Source organism: Tachysurus fulvidraco, chromosome 13 (assembly GCF_022655615.1).
Source record: "Tachysurus fulvidraco isolate hzauxx_2018 chromosome 13, HZAU_PFXX_2.0, whole genome shotgun sequence".
In the NCBI taxonomy this organism is placed as follows: Eukaryota; Metazoa; Chordata; class Actinopteri; order Siluriformes; family Bagridae; genus Tachysurus; species Tachysurus fulvidraco.
Genome location: NC_062530.1, coordinates 2,576,051 through 2,586,050, shown reverse-complemented (window position 1 = coordinate 2,586,050; position 10,000 = coordinate 2,576,051). Strand labels below are relative to the sequence as shown.

At 43.2% G+C, this 10,000-nt stretch overlaps 1 protein-coding gene across 1 annotated transcript in view; it reads right to left on the bottom strand.

Annotated features, from left to right (window-relative positions):
• The window catches only part of gse1b (Gse1 coiled-coil protein b), a 47,636-nt gene that overhangs the window by 34,979 nt on the left and 2,657 nt on the right, over window positions 1-10,000 (bottom strand). The gene's annotated exons all lie outside the window — the stretch shown is intronic.

The following is a 10,000-nucleotide window of genomic DNA, read 5'->3' as shown; positions in this document are numbered from 1 at the left end:
CCTTGTTGTGTGTGTGTGTGTGTGTGTGTGTGTGTGTGTGTGTGTGTGTGTGTGTGTGTGTGTGTGTGTGTGTGTGTGGAGAGATAGAGCCTGAGGCAGAGGTGGAGGCTTGTTCTGGCGTGCACTGTTAAGACCTTGCCCTGCAACAACCTCCCCCCACCCTCTCTCTCTCTCTCTCTCTCTCTCTCTCTCGCACACACACACACACACACACACACACACACACACACACACACACACACACACACACACACACATACACCCAGGCTGTGAATCAAGCAGTAGCATCACAACTGAATGACATTTTTCTCTATGTTTCATTTCTGAATATGAATACACCCTGACGTCCTGATCTGATTGGTCGATATCGTGCCCCCCCCCCCCCACTACACAAAGATGTGTGTGAGGAAAATAAAAACAGATTTAATTAAACTAACTGATGGAAAATGTTTGATTTCAGTTCATCTTCAAATCTCCAGTGTGTGTGTGTGTGTGTGTGTGTCATTAGAGCTCTGTCAGTCAGTGGTTAATATTTAATCAGACATTGCACAGGAATGAAAGAGTTAACGAGAGGATTCATCACTCCTCCCCCTCGCTGCTATCATCACCGGCTAGAATGACTTGTTCCTTTACTCATTTCCTCCTTGCTCGGCTCACGGCTTGCTTTCTCACACACACAGAGAGAGAGAGAGAGAGAGAGAGAGAGAGGGAGAGAGAGAGAAAGGAAGTGAGTGAGAGAGAGAGAAAGACAGAAAAGTAAAGAGAGACAAGCAGAAAGAAAGAGACAGAAGGATAGAAGATAGAGAGAGAGAGAGAGAAAAGAAAAGATGCGAAGAAACACAAAGCGAAGGAAAGAGAGAAACAATCTACGGACAAAAAGAGAGATAATCAGGGGAGAGAGACAGAAAGGGAGTCACCACCCACAGAGATAGATAGAGAGAGAGACAGAGATGGATAGAGCCTGAGGCAGAGGTGGAGGCAGCGGCCATCTCAAGAACAACACTCAGCTTTGTGGTTGGCCCTTCTATCACCCCCCACCCCCACCCCAACACACACACACACACACACACACACACAGTAGCAACACTTTTACACAAACACTTTTTTTTTAACTGCCACTGATACTAACAGGAACTACTCAGGGGCGGAGCTTGTTACACTGATCATCAGTGACCACATCATACAAACACCACACCACATAAAGCCAAATTGTGTCTGATTCACACAATGCTGCGGTACAATCGCGCACGCACACACACACACACACACACACACACACACACACACACACACACACACACACACACACACACACATTCACTGAAGGCTTCATATTTCCTGACTTTGATTCACAGCATCACACAAACACAAACACACACACACACACACACACACACACACACACGAGGGGCATGAGATCACGTTTCAGGTACAAGTCTCTTCCTTGTCAATCACACAGAAAAACCCCCATCACTGCTCTCGTGTTCAAAGCGTATCTCACGTGACCCTGAAGGTGTTCCGCTAAACAACACACGCAAAATGTGTGTGCACAAGTGAATGTAAAACAAAGTATGAGACTGCATTACTTATATACTATACTGTACTGTAGTGTACTGTAGTATACTATGTTATACTGTACTACACTATACTGTACTTACCACATACTATACAATACTTACTATACTAACTATACTATACTTACTATACTAACTATACTATACTTACTATACTATACAATACTTACTATACTAACTATACTATACTTACTATACTATACTTACTATACTATACGATACTTACTATACTACACTACACTTACCATACTACAGTATACTATCCTTACTTTATTCTATACTATACTATAGTGTTCAACAATCCAACACAAAATTGCTATCCAAATGAGTAAGATTTCAACAGAAGGCAAACGCTTATCCAAGTACTGATAACTCAAGGTGTTTAAGTTACATTTGAACACCTTCAGATAAAAGATAATCAACCAAATTAACAACTAAAAAAAAAAGAAATCATCAATTGAGTTGGAACTTAAACGTGTATTCGGTGAAGCTACGTGCTACAGTTTAATAATTCATCGTTATATAAATTTAAACGTAGCGGGAATTCGGGTTCTCACTGAGGCTACGATCAATCAGGAGCTAAACTGGAGCGACCGGCCGCGTATCGTGATTGGAAGCCTTTGCTTTGTTTTGGAACAATGTGCCTCACACCGTCACCCTTCTACATATCTCATGTCTGACTCAGCTCATTAGTTAGACCTAAATATCAAGTCCTCCGTGACCTAAATGAGGTGTTGGAAGAGAGGAAATAATGAACTGCATGCTACTGTGACCAACACAACTGAAAGGAAAACAGCCCCTTTAACCCCCTCAGACCCGCCGTAACACACAAACACACACAAATGTGACACAAATTTCCTTTTTTTTTTTTTTTAAATTATCCTTCTTTGGTTTTAAAATGTTTGACACAAAAATCTAACATAAACAGAGAATAATTAATTAAATTATAAAGAACAGATGTAGAGTAAAAAATTTTTGAAATAATACGTGCTTTTGCGTGTAACAGAAAACAGACTAATCTCATCGTTAATTGTAATAGTGATAGTAAATTAACAGACATAAAAGTAATATTTAGCTTTATTTGACCAGGAAACAGGGTGAAATGCGTAAAGCGTAATAACACCTACGATTAAAGCTGCACGTACTGTAGATGGAAATTTTTTTGACTGTACCGTTTTCCCCCAGCAGAGGGCGCAATGAGACTCCTTATGAGACGTTTGATCTCTTTCAAGGCTGCTAGTTCATCAGCTATTTGAATCGAGGGCATTTTTACAAGACATGATAGAACCCATGATATTTAATTATGCTAATAAAAAAAGACTAAAGTGAAGAACAATATGAGTTGATATCAATATCGATCGTCTCCACGTCACGCTCTCTCGTTCCGTGCTCGTATTTATTGGCACCCTTTCCAGTTCAAAGTGGTTTGCAAATCCCATTTCTAGCTTATATCTTGTCTGGCTAGCCTGTAAACACACACACACACACAGAATAATCCCCAGAGGCTCCGCTGTGGCCTGGCCTGCTGAGCAGATAACAGGCAGAGTGCCCTAGAGAGCCGTTAATCTTTAACCAGGAACAGATTTGCCTATCAGCTTGTTAAAAGAAGCAGAGCACTGTAAAGACTGCTATCTAGTGTAATTCATCTGCTTCTCCTTACCTGGAAATTATGTGCGTGTGTGTCTGTGTGTTTGTGTATACGTGCCTTCGTACTTTTAGCTTAGAGGCATCAGTGTGTCCATGAGGCCGGAATTTCAGCCTCGGGGCTTCACACACCTAGATGATAGGAGGATAGACCGGAGAGCACACTGTACACCCAGCCTGACTGGTTCTGTCAGTGTGGTTTGAAGAGATGTCTCATACACACACACACACACACACACACACACACACACACACACACACACCTACAGCCGTATCACACCTCAGTATCCAACTCTTTCAATAAGTCTTAACACTCTATTTGGAGACAGGACGACCGTCGGATGTTCCTTTAAAAACCGATTGGGGTGGAGCTTACTGTGTGATGTCATTCTGACAAATACGCAAAACAACTGCTCGAACCTCACAGTCACATCCGACACACCGGGGATTAAAACGAAACCCAAAGGGTACTGATGGTACTGATGTACATGGTGTCGGTTGCTATGGTAACATAAAAGGTCAAAAGGTTTTCTTTCAAGAAATAAAAAAAATATATGAAAAGGTGATGAGACTTGATTGACTCCGATGTAATAAATTTCAGCCATTTAACTATTACATATTTTACTAAGAACATGGGGGGGGGGGGATTTGCATATTCATGCATATTAATTTTCCTGGAGTTACTCAAAACAGAATGGTTTAATGGTTTAAAACAACATGTTTAAGAAAGTGCAAAGTGCTCTCTCTCGGTGTGTGTGTGTGTGTGTGTGTGTGTGTGTGTGTGTGTGTGTGTGTGTGTGTGTGTGTGTGTTTTGCTCTGAGGCAGGATGTGTGTGCTCCATCATTACGGCCCAAGCCTACATCGAGCTCCATTAAAGAGCTACAGCAGACAGCAGGGGAACCATTACAGCTCAGAGCACGTCTCATCCACCTACAGCATTTCGCCATTACACACACACACACACACACACACACACACACACACACACACACACACACACACAGATCAGAAGCTTGGCTTCCAGATTCTACCTAATGCACTCTGCTGGCTAAAGACTAGCATTACATTACCACACATAATCACACAAAATTACACACAAATAGGAGAGACACAACGCAGACAAAGGGTAGACAAAGGCGTGCGTTTGGAATGAAGTCGCTTTTGGATCAGTGGGGTAGTAGAAGATAATTTTCTCACACACACACACACACCACACACTCTCTCTCTCTCTCTCTCTCTCTCTCTCTTTCCTGCCTACCAGGGGACAAAGCAGAAGTAGTACACTCAAGTTCTTTTATCCGCCATCTCTCTCTATCCCTCCTTTTGTCTTACACTCTACATCATCTTCTGTTCCGGCACCAAAGATTCCAGCTGAAGAGTTTTCTCCTGCATTGTGTTCACACACACACCATGTACCTCACCTCACACACAGCTCTCTTTCTGCCTGGAGATCGTTCCTCAGAACGAGCGCCGCTTTCTCACAGTGTGACAGCTTCACACGAAACATATCGCAGGTTCGATGAAGCTCGTCGAGATGATGATGATGACGATGATGTAATATCCATATCATGATCAATTCTGCTACAGCGCTCTTTTCCTTTCCTATTCATTTATTTAGTTCTGTATTTATTTCTCTAGATTTTAAAACAAACTCATTATTTTTATGAATAAAACCTTTTTTTTTCTTCCTGGTGTTTTTGGAATTATTGACCAAACCATTCGCCCCAATTCTCTCTGGTTTGTTTGCTGATTAATAAATCACAAAACAACAACAACGCAGGACGTGTAAATGACGATGCAAATCGAGCTGTTATGCAAATTTTGAAACTCTAAACTAACCATTTAAAAAAAAATGTCAATGCAAAAATTTCCGGTGGGAAAGTTTATGGGTTTACTGAAAAGGATGTTACTGAAAAAAAAAGAGAGCGACGGAACCCTGGACGAAAAAAAAAAAATCCCACTTGTTTCCAGCTGTAACAAAAGCCAATTTACAGCTTACTAGCTTTCTGAGATTTGCATATCATTTGCATATGATGCATATTCATTTACCTGAGCATTTTGTAACTGGGGTAAACGTGCAGGAACGATGTAGCCTGAAAAATATCGCGATATGATATCCATCACCCCGTCTCTAACCTTCAGCGCCCTGAGCTCTCTCTCTCTCTCTCTCTCCTCCTTTTCTCGGAGGGACAGATAACATGGTGGTCTCCTGCATTAATGGTTCAAGAGCCAGCGCTAATCAGAGCTCAGATGCTGCCTGCGGTTTGCTAATTTTGCTAATTACTGCTCCCCGTGCTCTGCCAGGGCCCAGGCTAACGCAGTTCCTGTCACACACACACACACACACACACACACACACACACACACACACACACACACACACAAATGCCCCAATTACAACCTAATAGCCTGTCTGCCTGAGAGAGAGAGAGAGAGAGAGAGAGAGAGAGAGAGAGAGAGAGAGAGAGAGAGAGAGAGAATTAGAAAGGAATAATCATGAATGGGGGAAGGAAAGAGGAAAGAGTTTTGTGTGTGTGTGTGTGTGTGTGTGTGTGTGTGTGTGTGATAAATAGCTTGTGTTGCTTCATTTCCCTCTCCAGGCTCGTCAGCAGACACATGCTGAGCTCGTCTCCATGGCCACACTCGGAAAGCACGGCTGGAAGACGGCGAGCCGTGGGTAAGACCTAATTAACCGACTACATCCGACTGGAGATGCGCTGAAAGGAATCATGGGTAACGCAGTTTGCTTCTCCCTGGTCTTGACCACATGACCCTGGTCTTGAACCCTGACTGTCAGATTATCACAAATCTGTTTGTTTGTTTTTTTCACTTCATCCTCTTCAGTAGATATTTTAATCTTCAGAAATTTCTTACAGAACCAGTTTAAACCGGTTTGACCCACTGGCCGTCCCGTATTATTATTATTAAATTTTTGTATTTATTTATTTATTTATTTATTTTTACAGTAAACAATCGTGGCTTTGTGATGAAGAGGATTTACATTTACTACCATCATCCTGAAGGGAATCGTTTCCCTGTGTGTTTTATTCCTCTTACTCTGCATCACTTTCCCGTCCGTGTTCAAATAAATGACGATTTTTTATCCGTCTATAGTTACCCTATAGTTACAGCTTGTCCCTGTTCTTCATTACGTTACGGCAGCCGGTAGCGTTTTCTCTCGCGTGACTGACTACACCGAAATATCCGTACGTCTGAGATCTTTCCGATCCTCCGCGTGAGGCGCTTTCATGAAAATGACATTTTGGCTCGAGAGATTTTAATTTCATTTGTTTTTTTAACACAGAAAGGTGAATCGAGGTCGTCGAATCGATTTAAAAACGCTGTTCACGAGGAAGGAGTCAAACGACACGCTGAGCGACGTGATTCGTTCGGCACGAGCCGATCTGCGCCCGAAGACCGACACGGCGCCATACGTCGGTTTAACGTATAAAAAAAAGACAAAACAAAAAAACAAACCACATTAACGCCGCGATCGGCTTCAGGAAAGAAACCGTTAAACAGTTAAACGCTTAAGAGGAAGGTATTCGAGCTATGCTGAACTAATCTACGTCCAAACAAACAGGGAGAGCGAGAAGGTGGTTTTCTGTGCGCAAAAACACACCCCTGACACACACACACACCCACACACACACATATACACACACCATCTGACATTCAGCTGATCTGGCATCTGGTTGTGGCACTTTAATGAAGGCTTTCTCCTGACCTTAGCCATCTGACTTAAAACCATCAGGGTGTGATTGCTGAATAATGAAATGTGTGTGTGTGTGTGTGTGTGTGTGTGTGTGTGTGTGTGTGTGTGTGTGTGTGTCTCATGGGACAATTTATTAGAAAGCCAATTTTTTTTTTGCACTAACAAGGTTCCTGTGCTGCTGGTTTTTTAAGAAACGCCCACACAAGATCAAAATCTGGTCCTCTTTGCATAACCAGATGCAAGTTTCCTGCTTGTACTTCTGCTTTCGGAACACATTTCACTGTCGCCACTAAATCACATCCATCAGCGGTGACACGCATGTGAAACATTCCACCGTGGCCAGTTCGTTACGCGCGAGACACCAGACGTACGAGCGCCAGAGTAGCGATAATGTAAAGAAACATAACCGGCTCCTATCCGGCGGTAAACCGTCGCCGGCCTCTGTTCTGTTTTGTCTAGAAGCAAATAAAAAAGAAGAAAAAAAAACACGTGTCTGAACGTTACCGCGCGCTGACACTATAGACTCCTTCCATAACCCAGAGCTGTTGTAAATGTTTCCTCGCAGTAAGTGTACGGAAACGTAACGGTCACCTTCCGGCCAATCAGAACAAACGGAGCGTTCGACGGCGTTTTTGCTAGAGGTACGACGAGATGATATCGATATCGTGATGAATTACGTCAAAGGACACTTTCAGGGTTTGTTGGTGTTTTGTTTAGAACTCTAGGAACCGAAGAACTCCAAAGACTCAAGTCAAAAAAGGTTCTACAGAGAGAACCAGGAGAGATCTGAGCTCATATTCTTGCTACACAAGACCTCTTTATGGGTCTATAAAGAACCTTTACTTCTGAGTATGAGATCTTGTGTTATATCCAACGCAACACTATGCCTGGTGTTTGGTGATCGACCCAACACCGCCGACGCTTAGAAGATGCTCCCAGAATGTTAAGTGTTTTATTCTGTTACTTTTCGCAGCACTTATGAATCCTGACGCTTGACTGATGTAGTGGTTTTGTTCATCGGGGTTCTGTCAGAACGCCGCGATATCGCGTTACACCGAAGAAAGCAAGAAAAATGGTTCTTCGAAATCCACTTCCTGCTTTGAGATGAAACTCAGAAGAAGCTTTTCTTGGTATTGGAACAGGAGAACCTTGCAGGAAGTGTTGTGTCGCTGCACACACATTTCCATCGAGATGCACTTTATGTAAATGGAACTGCTCGAGCTGACGCGAGGACGAGTGCAGCGGAGAAGTGGTGCACTTTGGGTGTAGGGTGTGAGCGCTAAATCGCCGTGGCTCCTGCTGAATCGGCTGTAATGGATATGGCAGACTTTATAAACCGTATCTCTGCGTCAGGTTCTCACACGTTCTCGGGCATCCTGCTAAAACTTGCTAGAAGCGGTCCACGATGACGACGGCACGAGACGTAAACACACCGATGCGAAAAAATGCTTCCTGCCAAAAGCTTTGTGAGCTCAGCCATGTTCCTGTGAACTGCAGAGCGATAAGAGAGTGTGTGTGTGTGTGTGTGTGTGTGTTGGGGGGGGGGGCAGTTGTGCGTGTGCAGTGTCTCTTATCTCCGACTCCAGTGTTGCTCGCGCTACGTTTGTTTAGCCTCCGCTTATCAGCTCCACAGGGATTAGACTGAGCAACTGTCAAACACTCTCCTCTCGCTGCCGTGCTCGATGCCCTCGTTCAGGACCCGGTCCGCTCCCAAATGCTGCTACACACACCATAAAACCATTCACACACACACACACACACACACACACACACACACACACTCGTACATGACGGCTACAAACCGCCTGAGAAACACCTGAGTACGAAAGGACATCGAGTTAGTAAACACTAGCAAGACTTACAGAGGAAAAGTTAAAGGAGCAACGACATGACGAGATTCTCAGCCAAACAGTTCCTGGTTTTGCATCAGAAAACAAACAGGACCTAAAATCAGTCCTGGTTCCTTCACTGGATTCCAGAAGAAGAGCAAATATCTACGCACTCGAGAGCAAGCCGTTATAAGGAAATAATCAACAATAGGATGATGACACAGAGTTTGTGTCGGAAGAAATACAACCTGTTTTCACGTTAAAAATGTTCATATAATCTATGCATGTACATATTAGTCGCTTTTATATAAATATGAATGTATTCTACATTGCTTCCCGTGTAATAAAATTATTTATTACTAATTAAAAAAAAAAAGCTTTTCTTGACAAGAAAAGCTACGTATCATTGGGTATTATCGTGTATCGTGGTTTGTATTCATTTGTTTTTAATTATGATATGATATTATTGCGGTATGATATATTGATCCGCCCTTAAAAAAGGATCTCTAATTTCCGTACAATTCTAAATATAATTGATTAATATTTAAATGAGTGAGCGTTTACAGGTTATTAGAGGTGTAACGCATTGACACGGTCTGATCTGTACGCCGTATCACGCTCCACATATCTGTATCCGGAGTCAGATGTCGAGCTCATGTGGGCGTGTCTACGATATTTCCTAAATCATATCCATAGTCTTCCTCTCGAAAAGGTCGGACCTGAGCTTGACGTTCGGCCGCTCGTTTGACTGATTCGAGATCCCCGTTTCCTTCCGTGACGGGGAAAATTAAAGGAACGCGTGAAAAGTAGACACGTACGTAAGTATGGCGGTTGTTTCCAGATGCTGGCCTCTGAATGCTGGTGCATGTTCAGACCTGTCTGACACTGTGGATAAGATCAGCGTGAGCTCTTCCCTGCTGCTCATTTGCATATTGGTAGAAGCCGAGGGAGGGTAGGCAAATCAGAGCTGTGCCCCAGAGTCGGCTTTCGAGGCTAATTTGTGATTGTACAAAGTGTAACTGACGCCTGTGTGAGAGTGAGGTGGCTTGTCTTTCCTGTTTTAGGCCAATGTGGGTGGCTGAGGTTAAACTGACCCCCAGAGGGCACTATGGTACACACGCTCATATATATATATATATGTGTGCGTGCGTGTGTGTGTGTGTTCATCAGGGGTGTAATTCAGCCACTGCTTCTTGAGAAAGTTGATGTAAGAAGACATGAGGAAGTTCAGGCTTGG